This window comes from Rhodnius prolixus, unplaced genomic scaffold (genome assembly GCF_049639745.1).
Source record: "Rhodnius prolixus isolate KJV_2025 unplaced genomic scaffold, Rpr scaffold_10, whole genome shotgun sequence".
Classification (NCBI taxonomy): Eukaryota; Metazoa; Arthropoda; class Insecta; order Hemiptera; family Reduviidae; genus Rhodnius; species Rhodnius prolixus.
In genome coordinates this window covers 20,705,657-20,711,973 of record NW_027411615.1, presented here as the reverse complement: position 1 = coordinate 20,711,973, position 6,317 = coordinate 20,705,657, and positions in this window count along the sequence as shown.

Genomic DNA, 6,317 nt, shown 5'->3' with positions numbered 1-6,317 from the left:
TTGCCACGAGCACAAATAATGAAGTGGTTAATAAGATAATGGAGATAACGGATAATAAGATAATGGAGAGCATGTGCTCAAAATTATTATCTTTGAGGTATTATTATTATCAGTATTATTATTTTTTTTTATGATTTAAGGTGCGTCAACATCTAAGGTTATTGGCGCCCGGAGCTTTTTTCATTGCACTGCCGGCCTCCGGACAGTGTTCTCTCGTTACAGACAACACTGTCCATCACCGGACAGTGAGCTGTAAGAAGCTCCTTGGAAGAGAAAATCTAAGGGTCAGCAGCTGGATTCGAACCTATATATTACATAAAGAGGGCTAACTCCTCTCCCATTCGATGTACAGTGTCGAGACCCCCAAAAGGCACATCTACATAAAATTCTGAATTGAATGACACCTCATTCATGAAAATCGGTTCGCGCGTTTAGGCGCTACGCAGTTTACAAAAAAGGTAACAACAACAATTTCTGAAAATGCCGTTTTTGCTCATTTTCGGCAACTTTTTTCTCGAAATCTATTTAATCTACGTTGTTGCAAAATAATTAAAAGTCATAAAGGAGGATTTGCCCTATATTTTAAAGAAAATTTGGGAATTTTATCTTTTATAGGAAAAGAGAAAAAAATTGTCAAAGTTGGGTGTTTTTCAACGTTACGCTTTTTTGTGCACTTTTTGACGATCAACCCTTATACAAACTGTCCTACCGGACAGTTTTAATTATTATTATTACTATTATTATTATTATTATTATTCGTCTGTAAGGAGAGATCAATGTTGCACAATTCATAGCTTCTCTAGACAAAAATAGCTAGCCAAAAAGACAAACATTTTTACTAATAGATTAAGGATTCATGTATGTGGTTTAAAGATATTTACACATCTTTGTGATATTCTTTTTTGATAAAGTTAAATTGCTGCCTTCTAAAAAATTTATTATTTTATTTTATCGCTTAAAAACTTTACATTCTTTGCAAAAGTTAGTCTAATACAATCAGTTCAATAAAGAATATTTTTTAAAAAAGATTATTTGCGATTTCAGTAATTTGTAATTTCAGTATGCTTATTAAAATATGTTTTATTTTTCCCCATGTTTAACATTAGTTTCGTGTGCCTTCTGTCATGATTATTTAGTACCTAAAAATAAATAAAATTATGGCTGAAATAATCCTTCTCCCTTTTGGATTAATGAATCAGTCACTAAAAACGAACTATTCAACATATTCGGACCAATTCTGTATATCTAGAGGACTTCCCCTATCCACTATGTTGCGGTAGCAAAACTTAGATGCCTAGCAATTTGTTTATGGTTTTTTTGCATCTTATGTTTGGACATTCATTGGAAAATGATGTTTTTTATTTATTTAATTACATATGTATTTTTACATCCCATATCTTTACATTTGTGCAGATCGTACACCATCACCAGCCCTTGAGGCCATCATAAAATCTAAAGGCCTTGGAGCTGAAAGTTTTATCACAAATTTTTAAAAAACTGCAGTCTATCTGCAAATCTCACCGCCCTCAACCGATTATATTTATCTAATTATTCCCAGAACAAGTATCGTACTGGGGTTCTCAATTTCTATTGGATTGCTAGTTTTAGCCCCATTTATTATCTAAGAGAAAGTAATATAAAAATTAGTAATATTATTAATGCATTTCAATGTTGTTTAGTAATAAATATTTCTTTATAAATTTAAAATTGGATTTAAAATCCCTGTAGCCTACACTCAATGAAGATTGTTTGTAAGTTGAAATTTGCCACGTGCTCAAATAATGAAGTGGTTAATAAGATAATGTTAATCTATTGCCTTCAAATCGTGTTACTAATAAAATTATAATTAATTTGGTTGGTTAAAACACCGAAATAACTATTAACCTTATACTTTTTTAACAAACATAACAATTACTATTAATATTACACATTATTAATGAAGTTGTTTATAAAAATTTCAAATGTCGGTCAACGTCATTTGAGTGTGAATGTAAATGGCAGTTATCAGCAAAATGTGTCACACCCGCAGCTTTTTCATTAATCTCACTTAAAATTTCGTCATTATTTGTTTAAACAAACAAAAATCCGCTTTTATTTTTAATTTAAAAAAAGGAAAACACTTGTTAATTTCCCTTACGACCGTGAGGGAAATTATTGTGAAAGAGTCAAACTTTTGAAAATGAAATTTTCATTGTAACTACATTTCCAACAAATTCGTTTGAATTTTATGCCTTGTTCTCAGGGCGTATGGCTTCGCGAATGACTAGTTGCCTAAAGTTAGTAATACTATGTTATTAGCCCAATTTCAATCACGCGATGTTCTGAAGGAGATTGGCTTGACAAATCTCGAATAACCTCGAGTTTCTACCAACGTAAGGACTACCAAACTTTTTTTGAAATTTCTTGTTCAATGAAAACATTTTCAATAGATTTTTTGTGTGTTTACAAGTGTTCAAGTACCGTGTATCTGGTTCTGTCATTATGGATTTTATTTGTTATTTATCATATTACCGATTCTTCTCAATCAAGTCTGAGAACTTGAACTATTTTAACCTCATTCTAATTACACAATAAAATTAATCACTACCCAATCGCTTCTTTAAAGCGAAACTAATGGGAACTTAGTGGTGGTGAAAACTGTAGGTCTTATAATCCTCTATTTGTTGCGAGTGGGTGTCCAAGCCGTACTCAGGCTTGTCATCCGTCAATCCACAAACCATTAATGTACCAACATTTACACGTCATTTCGAGCAATAACGAGTTTGTTTTTTTTTTTTACGTTCGCACGGCGCGAAATGTAGCAAACTTAAGATCAGGTTAGCTAAGGAATTATTCTTAAGCTTTAGTTTCAGGTGTATTGATAGAGAAAAGTCTTAACTGAGTTGCTGTTTACTAAGGCAAACTCCACACGAAAAGGCTTAATGGATTTCTTCAGCCAGAAATTCATGGTCAGTTTTTTTCTGATAAGGTAAAAGAATTATTTTTATTGAATTACTTGAAAACGTTAATCAATCCTCCTGGGCTAACTGGATGAAAAACTTAGTAAGAAGAAGTTTAGATTGCGAAAGTCAAAATGTCATTTTTAATCAGGACAATGCAGGTGCTTTGACATTGAGAAAGAATTGTTGGAATATCAACCCTATTCAGTAAATTTGGCACCTTGGACTTCCACTATTTTTTTCTAAAAAAAGCAAATTGTGGCTAAAAAACTTTGTATAAGTAAAATAACGACGTAGAAGCAGGCTTGGAATAGGATATAGAACCTTCCAGAATCGCACAACAGGGGTGAACCTGCTCATTGAAAAAGGATAGGAACTCTTAGTTTTGGGGTATACTAGGTTGTAATTCCAGCTTTAAAGTGAACAATGATGAAGGGATGAAACCTAATTCTCTTATACTTGTAAGTTTAACTTTTATTACACTTGTAATTATTTTTTTATTGCCATGTGTTAGTGAAATCTAATGGCTCTTTTTCTCTATTTTCGGTACATTGTTTGAAATTCGTTTAAAGGGCAAATTGACGTACCCTTGACCAACCTTGACATTTCTTCATTATTTTCACTGCTAGTTCATTCAATACATTCAATCTTAGTCGGTCATCCTCGAAACTTTATTTATAATCTTTTAATGTTTATAGTTTTTGAAATCACCTCTTCATAATAATAAAACTATTTCCCCATTTTCTGTAGTAAAACAAAATGCTGCTGTTCAATAAACAAAAAAAAAATGATGTCGAATTCAAAAACTTGAAACGGCTAGTGGCCATATTGACATATCTCCTTAACAAAAACTTACAGTTTAAAATGTTAAGTATAAGGGTTGATTAAACGCCAAAAGGTACACAAATCAGCGAGTACCCAACATTTCATTAATACTTCATTAATATTTAAGTAATTTTACTGCATTAATTTTCATTAATAAGTTATTTTTTAGAATTTATTAGATATCACAGACCCTTATGCTGGCCATTTTCGTCTACAAAATATATGTTCAAGTAGCACTGTAGATTGACTGTAATATCTAGTTATTTATAATAATCAAACTATTAATTACAGGTTAAAAAGAAAAACGTTATAAAAAATAAAATAAAAATATGAGGCTAAAAATTTCAAAACCTTGTTTAAAAAAATGCTTACACTAACTTACATCAATGATTTTGTTTATTTTATTTATTTATTTTTATTTCTTAAATAAAAATCGTCGGTTTAAGTTCATTCTTCGATTAAAGTAATTGTTATTTTATGAAGTAGTCAAACGTTTATAATAATAGGTAATAATTATCTGGCTTTATCGCAAAAAATATAGTTTTCTTCAATTACATTCTCAATCTAGATGTTTGGTTCCCCAAGAGTGGCGGCCCCCCAGACTTGTTTTTTCCCTGAGTCAGTTGGCGGAATTGGGTGAGCACGAGGAGAGAGGGGAGGCGCTGGTAGGACGTGAGGTCAAGCGGTGTGTGTGAAGTGATGTCGGCCATGTTAGCGTCCTTTTTCTTGCTTTTACATTGTGAAAAGTTTGATGATATAAAAACCTGGTTTTTTGTTCACAAGTTTTATGGACAAATCGTTAATCTGTTGGACAACATATATATATATATATTCGTATGTAATTAGCGTAATTATTTTATTGTATTTAGTGCGCGTCAAGCACGTTGTTAAGTACAAGGTCATTTCCCCAGTTACATATTGTCTTGAACTATTAATTATTGTAATTATTTTTCCCTTTTGTCATTATATAAATTGGTTATCCTCATGTGTATATCGCCTTGTACATTTGACTATTTTATTGTATTTAGTGCGCGTCAAGCACGTTGTTAAGTACAAGGTCATTTCCCCAGTTACATATTGTATTGAACTATTAATTATTGTAATTATTTTTCCCTTTTGTCATTATATAAATTGGTTATCCTCATGTGTATATCGCCTTGTACATTTGACTATTTTATTGTATTTAGTGCGCGTCAAGCACGTTGTTAAGTACAAGGTCATTTCCCCAGTTACATATTGTCTTGGACAATTAATTATTGTAATTATTCTTCCCTTTTGGAATTATATATATTGTTTATCCTCACGTGTATATTGCCTTGTACATCTGACTATTTTATTGTTCTCCGAGTTTATGGATTATTAATAAAGTATTGAATTGTATCTATGTAAAAAGTGTTTTGAAGACTGGTGGCGTCCCCCACTATTCCAGCCTTAATTTGAATTGCTTCTCTATCCACCCCCCTTCCTTTTGAGTAGTTTTCATGGTGCCGAAACCCGGGAAACAGTCTTCAGAACACTATTCAATTGTTTTTTCTTTTTTCTTTTTACCTTGTAAGTAATCTCGTCTTTTCTTAAAATAATTTGTTTATACCTTAGTTTTATTTCAGTTTGAATATTGACAGTTTTGATTTGACAACTGTCGGGTTTTTCCTTTTTTGTTATGTTCAGTTGTGTTTAGTTTATATAACATTGTTTGCTGCTTTATTGTATTATTAGTAAATGTAGTTAAGTTAGCACACGTTGCTTATTAGCTACCAAGTTACTTAGTCTATGTTAGTTATTTTGTCTATTTTTTGTACTGTTATTATTCTTGTCTATTGTATTGTAACTTGTGTATAATTTTCGTATTGTAAGTCCCTCCAGCCGTGGTTAATTATGGGTAATTCATTTACTTCCGGCAACGACACTCCTCCCCCCTCCCCTGCAAGCCCAACCACTCCGTCAATGGAGGATACTCCCTCAATGTCCATGCTGTCAGGGGGTGATGCAGATCTTAAAGCCATCAAGTGCCGATACCTCATTGACAGGCTTGATCGATGGACACAGAATGCAAAAACCTTGGACACAGATGTTCCCGAAATTGTAACTACGTGCCAGCGGCTTTCCTCCGGGTTTTTGGCGTTGTCCCAGACTGTGGACGGGGAAGTGTGGGAATGGCTCCGAGCACTGGTCCCACAGGAACGAGGTCCGCTTGCCAGAGCCTTGACAAAAAGCTTTGCCCAGGCTGAGCTAGTCCATTTGTCAAGGATTGCACCTATTCTAGATTCGTCTATTTCGTTTTGCGCGTCTGCCCCTCCTGGCCCAGTTTCTCAAGTCTTGGTCTCGGACGAGTCGGTGGTCGAACTCGCGAGGAGACAATTACAGGAATTGGTGATTCCAAAGATCACCCCATTCGAAGGGGATGTTCTCGCTTACCAGGAGTTCAAGCGCACCTTCCAGTTTGAGATCAATAAATTGTCCCTGCCTCCTCATAGGCGTCTCCAAGCTCTTAAGTCCTGCTTGAAAGGCCCCCCTCTGTCTATTATTCAGAATTCCACGCCTACAGAGGAAGGT